Source organism: Megalops cyprinoides, chromosome 5 (genome assembly GCF_013368585.1).
Source record: "Megalops cyprinoides isolate fMegCyp1 chromosome 5, fMegCyp1.pri, whole genome shotgun sequence".
In the NCBI taxonomy this organism is placed as follows: Eukaryota; Metazoa; Chordata; class Actinopteri; order Elopiformes; family Megalopidae; genus Megalops; species Megalops cyprinoides.
In genome coordinates this window covers 8,575,338-8,594,171 of record NC_050587.1, presented here as the reverse complement: position 1 = coordinate 8,594,171, position 18,834 = coordinate 8,575,338, and the positions used below count along the sequence as shown (strand labels likewise).

The following is an 18,834-nucleotide window of genomic DNA, read 5'->3' as shown; positions in this document are numbered from 1 at the left end:
TTGTCAGCAGATGTGGGATGGGGTGAGAGGGAAAGAGGAGGTAAGACAAAGAGCAGTGAATTAATCACCAAAATTATACCTGTGATTCATAGAGTTGGTCCCCTTACTCACCTCAAATAAGAGCAGTTGGGACTCTCTGAACTGCAGCAGGGGGTGGAAGGTGAGGCTTTTTGAAATAGTGAGATAGCACTGAGACCAGACAGACAGAGCAGGAAGGACAGGAGTTAGCCTACCATGGGCCTGTAGAGGGGGGGTCAATCAGTAGTGTAGAGTATGTAGTTGGAAAATATGCTCTGAGGGAGCCGTGGCCAGATGGGCAGCATACACACTCAACTGTAGGGGGTGCTGAATATAGCACCTCCTACTGTTAAGTGTGTATGCTTTCTGTCTGGCCATGGGGTGTTACTTTGTTACAGTTTAATTAATGAGAATGAAGTTTTAAAAATAACAGCATACACAGCAGACTCACAATGCCAGGAAGGGAAAACACTCATCTGGGATATTGTGTAAAGTATGTGTATGCCCTGACACATGCATGAAATCAGAAAAACTCCATCAGCCCTCAAAATTCTCCAGCCTTAGAGCCTATTTCATTATCAGCATGTGATAAGGTTTGTAATGTGGTAAGCATGGGTGCAGGGCACAGGGCTATGCAGGCCTGAGGTAGACTGTTTTGTCATTCAATAATCAAGACTGCATCGATATGTTTCATGGGAGAAGGCAAATGCTGGAACAATATCTGCAGCTGTGACCTTACCTCATGTGGAAACACATGCATTTTCACACTCAGGTATCCGGGCGGGGTGAGGAGAGTGCCGGTGACATTGTTCTACTGTATATGCTCAAGATTGGTCAGATGTGCCGAGAACATATCATGATCTGATCACTGTGTGTGGGTGTTTCTTTTTTTTTTTTGCATCTACACCTGACCAGAAATATCCAATCCCACTGAATCTGGCCATGACCCAATTCCAGGATGGATTTTGATACTAGGTGTAGTTGGTGAGTCAGACAATTCACAAACTCAGATATGAATGACCGATTAGGTTTAGGAGGGTTAGGCAGAGTGCCTAGTGAGGTGTTTAGAAACTGAGAACATTAGAATTATTAATTATTATTATTAACTAATTAATATTATTGGTATTATTAACATTCATACTATATATGTACGTATATATATATATATATGTACACACACACACATACACACACACACAGTATGCAAGTACAGTATCTATGTGCAGGTACATTTCGTATCTTACTGAAAACATTCCAGCTTCAAACTGCGCCAAAATATTCATTAAATCTGGGAACAGCTGACATGTACATTAAACTGACCCTGGGTAGTCAGACATGAAAGCACACTGTAGTCCTCAGGGGGATCCTGGGGGAGAGGGAGTATTAGACAAAGAGTGAAAGAACACTGTTGAATTGACAGTATCTTATACTGCTCGGTGTGACTGGTGGTGGGTACCCGCAAGCAGAAGAAGACAGTGGGACTGGAATATTACCATAAAGAAGCTTTTTTTTCTTTTTCCCCCAGTATAACTCAAATGAATCAGCATCCCACATGTCAGTGTAATGACCCTCCCCCTCTCCTTCTTCCTCTCAGTTAGACCTTCTTAGTCACAGTCATCCACTGAAGAATAACCAAGTGTTCTCTACACCTTGCCTCTATCATCAGTGGAATTGCATTCCGTCTTTCTTGCTTTTTTCTTCTGATTTTTACACATGTACTTGCAGAATTTTGTGCAGCACATCTTAAAACACATTCAGCACATTCTTAAAACAAAGTGTCTTGATATTATCTGTGATTTTTCAGTAAAATGCTGGGCAGGGCTGGAAATGTATAGCAGTCAGTTCTGAGTTTGTGTACTCAAGCTTGTAACCAAAAGTTTGCTGTTTTCGTACTCAAGTGGAACACTGCCACGAGGAAAATCCTTGAGGAAAATTCTTCACCCAGATTGCTTCAGTAAATAATCACCTGCATATATGGATTGTACGTGAAGAAAAGTAATTAACCCTGGGTGCGGGTATCTGCTTTCAGCAAATAATCTGACGCTTTGTTTCATTCATATTTTGATCCATGCCCACGATTTTCGTCTACCTTCCATAATAAAATGCACAGTCAAGTTTCTCTTTTCTCCAGCCGTCCTTGGTCCAGTTCAAGGTCGCAAGCAAACGACACAACACTGACAAAGTAACACTACGAAAGAAACATTCGTGATTCCAGGTTTTATCCTTCATTTTCACATGGGCTGAAACGCCCAGCACTACTGAGATCCAGCCACAGAATTACCACGTAGCTGGGTCAGCTGGCAAACATCCGTACTAGCACAATGTTTTTTTTTTTCCCTCGCATATATAATAAACACTATTAAAAGACAGGAGAATAAGGTTGTGGTTTGTCAGTTTTTTTTTTTTTTTTTATCGTATATTGATGTTTATAAACGTCAAACTAACCAAACAACAGCTTCTACCGTCTCACTTTAATAAGGATAGATTTGATATCCATAATCAGACACCTCTCTGTTTGTGACAGCGGGAAAGCGTCAACGCCTAATTTACAAAAGAAAAAAAAGAAATCAGTCGAATGGTTTGCTTTTCTTAAACGTGTGTCTCCTCCGCGCGCAATGTGTTTCCAATTACACGGCATTCTTCCCGGAGAACGAGCTTTTTGTGCGTGCGCGTGCGTGCACGCGCGGGCCCTCGGCGTGACGTCACGGGCGGACAGCCTCCGCGAGCCAAGTGGCACTTCGAAGCAGCGCAGGAGAAAGTTATCCGAAAGTCGGAGAGCTCGCGACGCCGCCTGCGTGCCCCTGCACCGCTCCGTAACCCGCTAGTGGAAATACAATGATCATATTATGCACGCTTTTTCTCTGTCGGACAAAAAGGCGCATTACATTTTTCTAAAGTGACGGAACGCAAGGCTCTTGGGGAGTGTGGCTCTAATTTAATGCACATTTTCTCGGAGTAGCTACAACTCAGGAAATACGATTTTGGCATTCGTATCAAAAAAGTAAGTAGTTAAGTATTTTCAGCATTATATGCACGTTTTAACGTACAAACTGTTTATTTGTTTCCGACTTTTACTAAACTGATCACTTTTCGGGTGGAATGTTTCCGTCTCTAGAAAAAAAAAAGCTGTAACAATATACTTAACAAATGGCTGTAACACACCTGCGGGAAATAAAAAGTTGGTAGCCTGAATGTGGACTGGGTATCTTGAAATTACTGCCAGCGTGTACTGCAGATTCTCAGCTAACGAGCTGTAAAGATGAAAAAATGAACTACAGCACGTGGCATTGTTTTAAACAAGGTATATAGTACAACAGGCGTATTACGTTTGTTTGACGAGTGCTTCAAGTCTTCAAGTTTTCAAATACAGTGATACAGTATTGATAACATAACGCTGGGAAAGGATGAAAAAAGCGTGGCGTTTCAGTTCCCAACTGCAGGATTAAGTAAACACAGTGGTTATGTGTCTACTCGAGGCTAGGGAGTCTAGTACAGTACGCACCTAAAAAACAGTCAGTACTTTTAATAAATTGACCAGAGTTTAATGATGAAGTGTGTGTGTGTGTGTGTGTGTATGCGCGCGCGCCCGCGCGCGAGCAAATGAGGGAGAGAAATTTAGGAACATATTCCTAATTAGTGTAGATTTTCATTTTAATCTGATTTTAGTTTACTATATAGTTCACATTTTGAATCCTCAGCGAATATGTAACCAGTCGGAATATGTATCCACATGCAGCCTGGGGAAGGGTGTAGCTTCTTGAATAATATTTTCCCCCTCTGCCTTTTTGCATTCCAGATAGACAATTTATTTGTCAGTGTTAGTATAACCGATTCAGTTTGTATGTGAACACTAATTGTGATATTAGCACTACTCCACTCCACTGTGGAATCTGGTTATAAGATGCCTTGATTGTTTTTAGCCAGTCACTGAACACAGAGGCCTACAGAAACTGACAGGTTTTGAACATTACAGCTGCTTTTGCATTTTCCATACCTGAGTGTACCTTAGTGTCTACATTCTAAATAGCAAATTTATGGAAATTTTACTGTATGTTCTCAGAATTTCATTTTCAAGTTCATGAACAGCACTTTTTATGTGTCAGCTATGAGTTTTGTCTCTTTAATCACTTTCAGTGGATAATACCTCATACTCATAAAATAAGGGAACTTTGTTTTAGAATTTTACCATCCATAACTTAGTAAGGAAAGAAATCACAGCTTGCTCATTAGTTTGTTCTTCTTGTCCAGATAGAGCATAAATAACCAATAAATTCTAATTTACTCCTCAGACAATTGGAATGGGTTGCACCATGCGAAATACCACCAAGTTTAGGCAAGACCAGTTATTTACACTTCTTGTGGAGAGGCTAGAAGGTGTTGCTACGCTAGCTGTGTAACAGTGCACTTTTCTGTTTGGGTGAGTTTTCATTCTGATGATTTGAGTCAGCTAAACGGTGCTGTTTCTGCAAGATGGTGTCACCAGTAGGGTACTTGTGGTGTCCACGACAAAACCCTAAGCAGTATATCAGATCGTGTACTTTTCTAAAAACATTTCAGATGCCTAGTTAAGCATACATTTCAGAGAAGAACAATGATGTCACTCGGATTAGAGTCTTTATTATAGGCATACTTTGGTTGTGTCAAGTGGGCATTGAACTAGAGGTGTTGCAGAGTTTTATTTTTGAGCTGTGAAATAAGAGGGTAGTGTTTGCATGTAGTGGTTTCAGTTAGCTTCTGTGTGAATTGATAGTGTGATTGTACAGTATTTCACTGAAATATAATGTGTCCATTTCTTTGTGGTGTGCAACGCTCATTGGAAAAAACTTCTTTAAAACTAAACCATACATTATCAAAGAATAGTCATCATAATTATGAATACATACAGAAGTATCAAGATGAGCAACCACATGGAGACAGAGTTATGACTTATTTCCTGTCTTGAAATTGTCCAAAACTACAATACAGATCCACTGTATTGAAGTCAGACAGGAAAAAGTGTTGTGATACACATTCATTGCAATACCTTACAAAAATAGTATAATGAAGTATGTTATAGCAATACTATTCCTCATAATTTAAACACAGTTGTATTTGTCAACCTCAGCATTAATTTGGCCAGGGTTAGTGTGAGGATAGCTTGCCAACCAGGCAGGAAGAGCCTGGTTCACCTCCCTACAATAAAGCCAGTAGGTCCACAGACAGATGATGGTCTGGAGCACTAGAGGAAAGTGACCTCTATGGGTGGTATCTCTTCCTCTGCTGGCAGACAGCTGTGACATGGTGGGAAAAGACAATGTTAACATATTTTCCAACCCACATTGCAGAAGTGTTGAAGTCAACATCCCCGATTTCTATTCCACACAGATTTAACCTAGAATACTTCTGTCTTTATTGCACAATGAGAGAGTTTTCCATCCTGCTTTTAGTATCCAATACATGCAAAAGCAGAAAGGTCAACTTTGCAAAATAATACGTAGTACTATGCTTGGCAGTCTTATTTCAAGTGCAGTGCCATTAAGATGCCGATAACATTTAATATTCCATAAAACAATCAAATCTTTATCATCCTTGTTGGGTAATTTGTTATGCAGCTTAGTTATACATCACAACATACACAATATATGCCAGAAACCATTCTAATTAAAATGATTAGAAAATTTAATAGCTGTTTGTTTTCAGCTGAAAACTTCACCTGTGGAAGCAGATATAATTAGGTCCATTGACACATAGTTGATTGCAATGTGTGATTTCCTCGCTTGGGGAGAATAAACTTCTCTTCCTAGTATGTTTGTGTCTGGAGTGCAGTCTCTGTTGACTTTAAATGTAAACTGAAAGAAAGACACCCAGATACATCACTGATTTTAAGACTTCCTCCAAGACAAAGTCAATGAAATTAATTTGTCCTAAAAATTCTATTCATGAAGTTATATATTTAGTTTACATTTGTAAATGGGTATTAGCAATAGTAATATATTACCTCTAATTTGCCTTTAGCCAAATATTTTATTTGTTACTTAAACTAAAACAGTGTGTCTTTGTGTAAGTGGTGAGATTGCTGGCTGCCTTGGTTTCCTGAAAATAATACAGACCTGTAGCACCGTAATGAAAAGTTTGTTTAAATTTAATTTATACACAGTGACACGGCATGTATTCAAAGAAAACTTTGTAAATCTTTGTATAGCTCTGAAAGAAAACTGAGTCTGTCCACTTCTTTGAATAAATACCATTTGGGGAGGCTAAAATATTTGAACAAGTGGCCATTGTTCAGAAGCAGTTTGTAAACATGAACCAAGAGGGTGCAGTTATGTGTTAGAAAGTAATATATGTGGATACTTTCCAAAAATTACTGAACATATTTGACTTTGAAGGAGACTGGAAGTCTATAGAATATTTATGTTTTAGTTAAACCTGGTGATTTATCACATTTGTGTCATCAGATTTGGTTTGATTCAATGTACATGAAATTAGGACTGTGTTCAATCAAACGACTATGTTCATTTCTTTAACTTGTAGTAATTAATGTTAGTGAAGAGGGTGAAATCTGATTACAGATGAATCTGGTTACTACCATCTATTAATTAATATCCCTTTATACCACAAGAAATTAGATGTCATATTTAGAGGTTGTTTTTCTAAACAACCTGCCAATCACCATTGGTTTCAATGTTGATTTGACTCATTCACTGGTTAACCCACTTATTTTCACCAACAGGTTGGCCAGATATGGGTCTCTGTTATACTTTCAGTGTATAGTTTTTAAATCATTGATAATAATCAATGACGACGCTGTGCTCGAGTTCGCTGTGTAGTTATTGGAAATACTGTGCTTTAGCAAAATTGTTGTTTAATGATATAGTGGTAGTAAAGTACAGTATGGTAGTAAAACTTGACAAAATGCAATGCAATCAGTTTTGCTTATTTATGTGTCAAAACAAAATCATAATCATAACTATTCTTAAAAGCCCATTCTTCTGTGTGGCAACACTATTTGAATAGTGTTGTAACTCTGTTAAAATCACATAATTTAACATGTAATTTGTAAAAGTACTACTGTGTATAAAAAGAAGGACAAGCTGTCACAGAATGAATAAAGTCCTTAATCTTACATACAAAAGTGAACCAGTGGTATTAAGTTCATGCCTGAAAAAAAATTTTATGTTAAAAAATCTGACGTCAAACACAATCTATAAATATATAGCTTACTGGAGCATTAGTCAGTGTATTAGTAAATATAGCATAATCAAGTTGTACATACTTCATAGTGACTCAGTTGCTGAAACAGTTTTTTCCTTTTTCCTCTTCCACAGTTTCATAATCATTGGGGACCGGTGCTTAACGTTCTTGCATACTTCAGATTTCAAGCACATCATAAACAGCATGAGCCTAGTCCAAAACAAGCCTTGTATTTCCACGGGCACACATTTCTGATTTCCCAAAGCCAGAGCCTTTGACCAGCTGCAGAAACATATGGTACATCAACTACACAATGTTTCTCAAACTGACTTCTGAATGTCATTTCAAGGTGCTTCTTTTTTAATTAAGCCATTTTCTGCAGGGGATGTCTGAGGGGATGGGTGTTATACTAAATTTAAAATAGTGTAATAATGATAAATTGTATTGATAATAGGGATGTAATGATATATTGAATTTTGCGATATCGCAATAAAAAAATGTCTCGATATCATTGTGGGACTGTGACGAAATCTACCAGGATATTACACGGTTATTTCGCTAGTATAGCTGTGTTCTACTATCTCTCTTTATTGAAAATTGTATTGTTTTTGTTTTGCAATTGTATCAGGGGCGGTTTGTTCCTTAGGGCGGTTGGGTGACACCCATTCTACCACAGTGTTACACTAGCTGTGACTGTTCTAGACAGTTTGTCCTGCCTCTGCCTCTCAACTCAGAGTAACTCAATCATGTCATTAATAGAAATACGGTTTAGACATTGTAGTAATCAGGATAAATTGGCAACTAAAGAATTAGAACCACCCAGACCAGATTTTAAACATCAAGCAAGTATCTACAAAGAGGGGGGGGGGGGGTTGTATAACCAGGGATTTTCACGGAGCGGGTATGAGCGGAAAACGTGGCTAGCAGGTTGCGAAGTAGCTAACACTTTGTTTGCAATGTGACAGTGTCAAGTTAGCTAGCTGACTAATATGCACAATGAAATGTGACAATGTCTAGTTTGCTAGCTGTTAATTTACCCATTGAACAGGTCACCTTCGCCTTCATCGCAACAATTGCTCCCCCTGCAAGATTTGGAAGGAGCCGCCACTGAATTGTACATACATAGTTCAATCATTCATTGCCAAAGACAATTCATGCCAGTTTTTGCACATGCTTAGGTCATGGCTGGCTACTTTTATTTTATTGAAGGAAAGCAGTAGCACATTACGTTAAAAGGAAAAACAAATTTTATATGAATAAAAAATGCTGATTTATTATTTAATAAAGGACATTTTTTCAAGTCATCATTTTTCTTTGTTTTATGGTATCATGGACTTTTTATTGTGGTATTATCGTATCGTGAGTTTTTGGTATCGTTATATCCCTAATTGATAAGAATTAAAGAGTAAGTGGACCAGCATGTGTTAGCAAACATGCATCATGTTGTTTAAACCATTGAATTTGCTGTTCACCAATAAATCTATATAGTGGACATTTAAAAAAAACCATGAAGATGGCTGTTGGATTTGTGAATTTGTGTTTTGAAATTTGAAATATTTTTGTATTAGTAGGTGTTCTCTTGCTCAGAGCATGTTTGTCCAAGCTGAAAGTGCAGTGCAACAGTGTAGTGCTGTACATGCTGACTATAGGGAGTCTGTATGTAGCTTTTATATTTTCTTTGATCAATGCCGGTGATAAGAAATATTGAGAAATATTAATTCATTCATTCACAACTTAAGAGATGTGACTACTGTGTCTGATGGTCCATTACTATCAGTGGTGTCTTCCACACCTTTCCTGCTATCACCACATGAATTTCTCCCCGTTCTCGCCCAGGCTGGTTTGATTTCTGTTGTGTTGTTTGGCCACCCGATTTCATGTTATGATGACCATTTTACAACATTCTTACTTTTGTATTGCTGCCTCAGCCTTATCAGAGAAAAAGTGCTTGCTCTCTGAAGCCGTGTCAACATCTGCCTCTGATTACTGCTGTCAGCTCACATTGCCCCTGGAGTACCATTGGCAGCTTAATCACATTAAAGGTCCTATGAAATTATTTTCAACATGCAATTTACTTTTTTTAAATTGTGCCAGTATTTCACAAATGTCTGTTACTTAAGCACTTTTGCATTAGAACATATGTCCTCCCTGTATGCAACCATTTCTCCATTCTCGTCTTCAATGCCCATGTTGACATAATATGTAGATTTGTATCTGGTGAGGTAAAAGAGTCTCTGACGTCAATCACAAACCTTATAGCTAGCTAGTGACTTAGAGTGAATGGTCTATGTTTTAGGAGAAAATTAAGGAACTGCAGAATGCAGTTATGTGCTGCTTAGCACCTGGACACAAAATTGATATTTACAAGAACAGGCATTCATTGTTTAAAATTGAAAGACAAGCAACTTCTAAACTGGGTGCACTCTCATAATGTAGGCACTTACTCCAACTGAATAAATATGCATCAGTTTGTAGGGCGAATTTTCCAGAGGACATCAATAAAGATGTTTTGAAAGAGTTTCTTTTAATAAGCCTAATGAACCACTAGAAGACAAATATTTATTAGATTTGTTAGCAAGCTGCCTGCATTATTTTATGGATACCCAGCTGCACTTTCACAGTACATAGATACTTGAACAGTTATGTTCAGTGTCACCTTATGAAATGAGTATTCATACAATTGATTGAAAGAATATGTATTTTTTCACAGAGATCTACCATAAGAAACTTAGAAAGTAGCTAGCTAAATATTGGAGAACCTTGAGAACCTTCATTTTATTTTATATCAGTTTTTTTTTTCGTTTGTTCTCTGTCTTTGGACACTAAACATTGAAGGTATATTCTAACCTCTTTCCCATTTCTGCTTTCTTTAATGCTTCCTCGTCTCCTTTTCTCTCTTTCCCCTCTGCAGGACAGTAACAAAACTGAGAAGGGATTCTAATTTCTATATGTATTTTAACATCTGCACATTTGGTACATTTAATGTCTTTTCCTGTATGTTCAACAATTCAATAAGTATGATAATACTTATTTCAAGAAAACACATAGTGTTCCATCTTAAACTATGGAAACTATGAAAATCTTTGAAAGAACACCTGAAACAATATTGTGTGTCCATGTGAAATCAACAGTTGGATGTAATTCGAGAGGAGAGTATAACCATTAGAACTGGTTAAATTGGTTTGATAAATTTGGTGAATCTGCTACTTAGCTAGTTGCGCTTCTTTTTAAATACACTGCTACACTTTTGTTATATTTTTGAGAGCCACCGTAAACATTTATTTAGCCAGCAAGTCAGCTGACTGTTCTTCACACAAACACGTGTTTTGTTCATTGTCACTGGAAACCACTACCATGCCTTTGCAAACTTGTGAGGTACCTACACTGTACAAAGGTTGTTGTATATTTTTAACAGTTTTAGCAAAGTGCTCACACAGTATGTGATTCAGCTGCATTCTGATCATCTTCAGCCCCCTACAGACAAAGCCAGCTGGCAAGATCTGTTTGTCACGTAGCTAGCAGGCTAGTTTTAGTGTTCACTGTTAATGGTGGCCATTGGCTAGCTTGCAAGATGTATGCACATACTTTGAGTAAAAAAAGCAATACATTATAATTGGTTAAGTAATTATGAACCCAGCCACCTGCTGTCAACTAGGCATTTGGAGCATGGATATATGCAGCACATTATCAGAGATACAGTTAGCTGGCTGGCTAACTTCTCTCCATCATTACTATGAAGTTTGTGTTCAGTGCTAAGCTCTTCAGAGTACCTGCACTCCACAAAAATTAGGCTTTCATCTTCATTCAACACTAAGTTTAAGTCTGAGAAGTAGTTAGCCACCCTTTACTATATGCCATATATTTTGATAGGTTGTCCTACTATTGTTTTCAAAAGGGGACAGGCATCAAGCCCCTTGAGAACCAACATGACAATGACAGCAAATGAAGAGAGTAGCATAGGTGTCTTGAGAAGTGTACTACTAAGTAGCTATCTAGCAGTAGTAGCAAACAACTTTGGCTGCAATGATATCTTGCTGACCAGCTAGCTAATGATGTAGCCTACGATGTTGCTAACTTTGTCATACAGATGTGTGTCTCCCAGGATCAAGTGAAAATATAACTTAATTCACTCTGTAATGTTTTGTCTTCCGATTAGTTAATTTTCAAGTTCCTTTTGCAATTGGTTATTTAGAGAAAGCTTTAAGAATTATAGATTGTCCAGAGTTGCTGGCAATCACTGGTGTACTAAACTAACACATAAAGAAAGATTTATGTGAATCATAAATGAGTTTGAATAATAAATTGATAACTAATAATGGAATAACTTAATGTTTGTAGATTGGATGAAAAGAAAGGCAAGTTACTGTGGAGCACTTTCAGGAATGAAAAGCATTGCTTATTGAGGAAGATAAGTGTCTGCTGTAATGCAAAAATCACATGGAGACTTAACCCACAATAATACCTTGTTCGTATATCTGTTGTCTTGAATATACTATGTAATAACAAGTTGTCTGATGAAGTTCTAAGAAGTGCTAATTGTAAATAGTCAATATGTGGATTGTCAGTATGAAGGTAAGATTGAAATAAATAATAGTTTCATTGTTGTATGGCCACTGTACAATTCTAGTATTTTTTATAATATGCAATAAATTCTTTTGAATTTGAATTATATCTTTCAGGGGAGTTTTGTGTTTGCTGTTTGGTTTTATAGTCATTAATCAACAAGTTTAGGGAGCAATACCTAGCAAGCTAATAGCAGTTCTTAATTGCTGATTTGATACAATATCATAGTTTGCACATTTTTATCCATGAAGTAACTAAAAGTACGGCTAAGCTAGCTGCTGGTGGCATCACAATATATACAATAAGAGCACAGATCACCAAACTAGATAGCAGAACATTTAATTGCTGGGAAAGATTTACATGTTCTACTTAAAAATATGATATGTCATGAGGATTAGAATTTAAGGTTTGTCAGACAGAATATATATTACTGAATCAAAAAATGTTTAAAAATCATTGTATTTTGTTGTACAGCTGCAGCAGCAAAGTGAAAGAAAATACAAGCAAACTTATGTACACATACCAAAATAGTTCAATTTTTTCATGAAAGTATATTAAACATAATACAGCAAACGAAAGTGGAGGTACTGTACAGCATATGGGGAGGTGTGCATTAAGATACAGAAGGATGTCAGAAAATTTAAATCAAAACTGGCCAGGCAGTGTGATTTTAAATGACGCTTCCCGCCTTTTAAATGTGCTCTTTCATAACCACTTCCAGATTGTTTTCCATATGGAGTTTTTGTTTCTGTACGTCACTTTATTGTATCACTTTTGTATGTTATGAGGGGACTCGTGTTTCTGTCTACAAAGTATGGTCTTAATACCTTTTTATTTTTTGTTAAACTGAAGAAACAAAGTGTAATTTAAAGAAAGTAGAAACGCCTTTTGGTTTGTATTCGGTTTTTACAACTACAGACTCCACTCAGAATATAGGCCTGTGTGTAACAGCTGTGGATGATGAAGTCTGGTAACCACATGCCCTCAGGACACAACAAAGGCCTTTTCAAAGATGCTTCTTGTTATTTTAAGTGGACCTCTGTATCGACACCGGAAGTATGGAAGCAGGGGCTCTGCAATGTGTTAAAGAAATTTTACTTCTCTTTCAAAGACTCTCCATGGAGAGCATCTGGTCTGTCCTTAAGTGTGTATTTTATGAACCGTGTGTGTGTGAGTGAGTGAGTGATTGTGTGTGTGTGTATTTTCAGTTATGCTTAAACTCAATTTAAAAAGTAAAGTAAATGTGTACAGTTAAAATTGACATGAATAAATAAGTAAAAGCATGGCTGTAATGAAGGTGAATGGACATGGTTGGACATCGTTACAGTTAAGAAATTTTTTCTTATATTGGAGGTGGTTATATGAGTTAATTGACTGTAGGACAAGTTATTATTAGTTATTAGGATTAGTTTTAATTATTAGGATTAATTATTTATTATATGTTAGTATTATATTAAACGTATGATGAGTAAGTTCTAAATTGTTCTGCTGGGGTTCCTGGAGCGACTTCTTTAGCTTGAATGTAAGAATATAATTTACTTTTTGATCTGTCATACTACAATAACATCGCTCAAACTGTATTTGCCTCCTTCTAACAATCTATGCATTTCAAAACCAAGTGATGTCATTTTGAGAATCACATCCCATTGCTGTCAGGTCTGTACTGCTGCATGCAGCCTGAATGGTGCTATAGTTGCTAACTCCAGTGACTGTACCTTCAGTGCGATGGTCTGCATGATACATAATGTCAAATGGGAGTCTGTGGGAGCTGTACTAATAATTCAAAAACATCTGTAATAGGGCTCCTGCGTGGCTCTGTGGTTAAGGGCTCTTGTCTTTAGTGCAAGCTGAGCACCACAGCCTGAGTTCAGTCCTAGCTCTGTCATCAGCTGACGATGAGCAGGAGCTCACAGCGCAGAACAATGTGGCTTCACTGCGCTGGGAGTGGTTTCAGGGTTTGCTCATCTCACAGACCCCCTGTTATTTGTCAGGCATCTACAAGATGCTAAGATGACTTCAGTGCAGTGGAGCCTATTCTCTAATGAATGCCCACTCTACTTTGTGCGGCATGTGGCTTCTACTGTGAAAAATAGGTGTTGGCTGCATGCAAATATATCAGAGGGTCAAGACCTGTCTTGCCTAAGCACTTCTGATTTTATGTTTATGCACGCATGTATTTTTTTCAATCATCTGAGGAGTCACTGCACCTCAGACCATCTATCATAACCTGGGTCAAAGGTTTATTAAATGCCTGTTTAAAGCATGTGTAATTTTGGCTGATCCACATTTTCTAGGGGGAAAGTTGTACGGACAAAAACATCTGTCATGTCACTCTAGGCTTGCTTTTCCCCAGTGTTTTTTCAGAGAGGATTCCCTCTAACCCATCAGGCTCAGAATTTTGTTTATTTTGTTTGTGATTTTAAATCCCAGTCTGTTATCTTTTGTCTATGGTTTAATGATATATTGTGTATTATGCAAAACAAATTATATCTGTCTGTATGAAATGCATCAGACAGATGTTGCTCTCTGTCACTCAGTGAAATGGTTCTCAGCATTGCGCCATGTCTCATTCCTTACTTGTAACTGCATCAGTGTATTGTTTAGCACTGATTAATGACTCATAATTAACCACTAATTGTATAATTAGTTTTTGGCCTGTGCTGATTGTCCCATTTACCCCATCTGCACCGGGAATTAAAATTCATTTTGGGATTGGAAAGTAGCCAGATCCAGTGAGATCAGATATTTCTGGCAAGGTGTAGACACAAAAAATGCACTGTGATAGACTCTCACTGACCAGATTGGTGTCACAAAAATTGTAAAGCCAGTCTTGAACATTGAAAGACAAAACGGTATTCTCTCACCACTCAGTCTTTCAAACACACTACTCTAAGCACACAAGCTGTGGTCATCTGTAAAATAATATAATGTAAATAACACTTAACATGCTGTATTGTAGCTGAAGGCTCAAATGAACTGTAAGGAATAGTCTCTATTACAGTGGTCTTCACTGAGAGAAAAACGTTTTCTAGAGGTCAAAGACAGAACCAACTGGGAATCATCTGCATCTCAAGAGAAAAGGAGACACTAATCTTCAAAATAATGCATGCACAACATGGTCCCAGCGATTTCCAGAACACATATGGGTTTGTGCTCCTTTCAGACAGGTGGGGTCATCAATACGTAGGCTGAAACAGTCAGTGAGGGGTTTCATGACATCTTAGAGCCAATGTGAAGTGAATGAATTGATATGAAACTTTTTTTTTTTTTTTTTTGGATAAAGTAAAGATATTCTTCCAAATTAAATTCCAGTCTGGAGAAACAATAAATTTATACAAATTGTTATCCAATTTTTTTGTTGCTGGTAAGTCTTTTTATAGCATACTGTCATTTTACTGTATATAGAAGACACAAAGCCAATATTAGAGTGCCAGTTGGAAACAATCCTTTTGGGCATGTGAGAATGCAGCAGAGAGTGTACTGATATTTCACATGTGTGGAGGGCTGAAGATATAAAGTCTGAGATATAAGAAGTACTCGCAACTGAATTTTCTGTCTTGCATTTTCTGAAAAAAGCACATGCTGGGATCATTAAATTTGAAACTCAGTGTATATATTTATTAGGTAGTCAAGTAATAAATAATGGTAAGATTAAAAAAAAACGCAGGACCAAGTTTCACAAAAGAATTTGGAGTAATTTGTGTGATGCCTGAAATTATTAAACATAGCATTGCTTCCTTTGATGTAATAGTAGAAAAACGGTAGCGTTGTTTGTCCGAGAGGATGTTTAGCCATGATGCCTTCATACTTTAAATACTAAAAAGCAGAAAATATGTATATCTGTATTGGTTGTACACTGGGACATATTTGGAGGGCTCTGGATACTTTGTGACCTTGGCAACAAATCTAAGGCCAGCTTACCAGCCTCACACTTTACCTGCATTGTGTGTTTATTTTGGTTTTTGATTTTTTCTTGTTTCCTTATCACAGCTCAGTCAGGATAGGAAGTGGCAAAGTGTCAGTATCATCTTTTTGACTTTTGGCAACAACATAAAGAAAGAACTGAATGATAATCAGTACCTATGCTATTCTGAAGACCTAGGGAAAACCCTGGCATGTGAATGTGACTGTGAATGTTATTGTAACCTCTCGATAGCAGGGGACAGGACTACAGGAGTAATGGTTGCTCAGATGGCATGATGGAGAGAGAGAGACGAGAGAAACGAGAGAGTGAGAATGAGTGATGTAAATAAGAGTGCTCAGAAATTTAATACAGAATATGCAATGGTGATGTGCTGCACTTTGCAGCGTTTGCTGAGAAGAATTATGGTTTCATAAAAAAGTGGTGAGAGGCATGTGAGGCCTGCAAGTGGCATAATGCAGTCAAGTTGTTGTATTGGTGAAGATCCTAGCAACAGCTTTCTGTATGAATTGCAGGGAATTTATAGTGCTGTCCAAGTATCTTGAAAAGGGAATTACAGTAGTCTAATAAAGGTATAATTAAAACACAGGCTAGATTCTCTGCATCTTTTGGAAAGACCTTATTTTGGAAATGCTTTGGAGCTGAAAAAATACCTGTAAATATTTTTATATGAACTCCTAAAGCTAGATCTGGGTCAATTATAAGCTAAGGTTTTTAATAAGTATGTTTCAAAATTTTGAGTAACAAACTATGTTGTGCATAAAGTCTACTATGACATGTTTTTTTTTTGGACCATGGACTGTAATTTCTGTTTTATATGTGATCCGAAGGAAGAAAATCGGTGTCATCCCAAGTCTCCTTTTAGGCATGCCTCTTATTTAGAAACATGTGTGTCTTCAGTGACACAGAGCTGACATCTGTGTAGCGATGAAGATTTATTTTTTATAAATGTATTGTCTTTGGGCAAAGCCACCCCATAACAGTGTCGCTCATACTGTAACAATGGCAAGCAGAGCCAAAACTTAATGCTATATGTATTTTACATACTGTAAATATTTTTTTCAAATTTACCTTTAATCCAAAAAACCGATTAGTATTTTGTAAAGGAGTTACAGCCAGTTGAGACTCATTTTGGGGTGTTTACAAAAACCTGCATGCATTTTTGGTGGTGAATTTTCACAATAGTGTAGTTAGATTTAGCTTCTTTTATGATAGTGTACCGTGGAGAATAATGCAATTATATAAGATGTCACCATTGCAGTACATATTCTGCTACTGCTATTATGAATTTTTCTGTTCTCACAGAATATAATACAAATATGCAGATTAGCATATTTCAATAAAGTGACCCCGGACTGGTACTTCTGGAATTAATTCCTGATTGTAAAAGTAGATACACAGATACATGTCACAGAAGCATATAGGTAAAAATAGATTACAATAAAGTCTGTGAGAAATCTTGAATATTTGATGTCTGAATAAACAGTGCAAAATTAGCTTGCAGATCATTCTGAGACCTTGGAATACTTGGAGAGAATTTTATTCACTGTTCACTTAGCGAGGGTTGATTTTGTTCTTGTGATTGGGCAGTGGCTCAGAAATATCACAGGTAAGAAATTCATGAATGAATTTCTAATATATGCCATAGTAGGCTAATAGTAGGCCAAATGAAAGTAAACCCTTTCCAAACTGAAAGTTAAGTGTCCTATGCCATGTGTTTTTCTGCTGGGCAGGTACATTATTCTTGGAAATATCATGGATATTAATGACTTATTCAATGTATACATTATTTATTTTATTCATAATCTGATTTAAGAAGAAAGAAATCATAATACTATTGAAATGAAATTTTAGGAATGTTAAACATTATTCTTAAAAGCATTGCACAATGCAAATATTGTTCACAAATAATATTTCCAGAAGATACAAAGTTCACATCATATATTAACACTCCTGCAGTTAGTTGTTTCTAAGTCCTCCTCTGCCATAGAGTACAATGACAATATGCTTCCTGTTGTACTTTATGAGGCTCTGGCACTTCTTTGGGAAGATTTTTGGTAACTTCTTTAGGGAAGAATTCCCTGAATTCTTCAGCCACAAAAATTTGATCAGACTAAGGTTAAGAGGATGAGTTGGCCAATTGAGAACATTGTTTTGTGTTCAGTAGACCATTTATTTGTGTCTGGATTAATGCTTTAGATCATTCTCACTCTGGAATGTGCATTTTCAACAAAGCTAGTGCATCTTGGTAGAAGAAACCAGTCTTGTTCTCAATTGATCTTGACTTTTCTGGGTTTTCAGTTCCTTCTGGAAATGTCCTGTGCTGTATGATCTGTACTTTGTGACAGTTTCCATTGTAAAAATGTGCTATAAAAATTATATTTGCTTAATTGACTAAATGTTCTGCTGGTTGTTGGAAATCATGAATCTTTCAGTCTTAACAAGAACTCCAGGACCTGGAGATGTAAAACAACCCCATAAAAGAACATAACAGATGCTAAGCGTATACAACCTCATTTTTCATTTCATTTCATTTCTGACCATAAGACATGTTTCCAGTCTTAAGGTAGTCTAGCCAATTCAAGACACATATTTTTGGCGTTTGCTGTCAGAATAGGTTACCTGGTTATGAATATGACATTCATGTAAATTACGCTGTAACCCACAGTACTTTCTGACACTTTGTATATGGATGATGACAATTTATTTAGGAGATCTTGAACTGTTGCCTTGTGATGTATGCCTGTTGAAGCACTGGTGTCACAGTGGAAAGATACACTAGTGTCCTCTTCCTGTCAGGATTGCCTGTGTATCAGTACCCTTACATTTATTTAAAATGGACACTATAGTGGAAAATACTAGACTGAACCTTTTTATGAATTATGTTATCACCATGTCTTAACTTGTCATTGGAAGTCATTCACCATTTGCTGCAAGTCCTCAGAGATCTCCCAGACCTTAATTCTGACATTTCTTGATAATAATGATATAAAAAATAATCTTTTGTGTTACCTCCTTTTATACTGCAGGGAGAACAGAAACCTGTGTAGGCTTTCATAGACTTTATATAGTTCCTGAGGTTTCCTCTGAACTTCTAAGAAACAGAAGTGTAGTTAGGTAGTGTAGTTTCATTAGAACTCAGATATTTCCCATTTTTG

The 18,834-nt window shown here is 37.0% G+C and overlaps 1 protein-coding gene across 1 annotated transcript in view; it reads left to right on the top strand.

Annotated features, from left to right (window-relative positions):
• Positions 1-2,799: 2,799 nt before the first annotated feature.
• lpar1 (lysophosphatidic acid receptor 1) overlaps positions 2,800-18,834 on the top strand; it is a 32,592-nt gene continuing 16,557 nt past the window's right edge. Inside the window, exon 1 of the mRNA XM_036529084.1 lies at positions 2,800-3,019. The gene's annotated coding sequence lies outside the window, so the exon portion shown is untranslated. The remainder of the gene's footprint in view (positions 3,020-18,834) is intronic.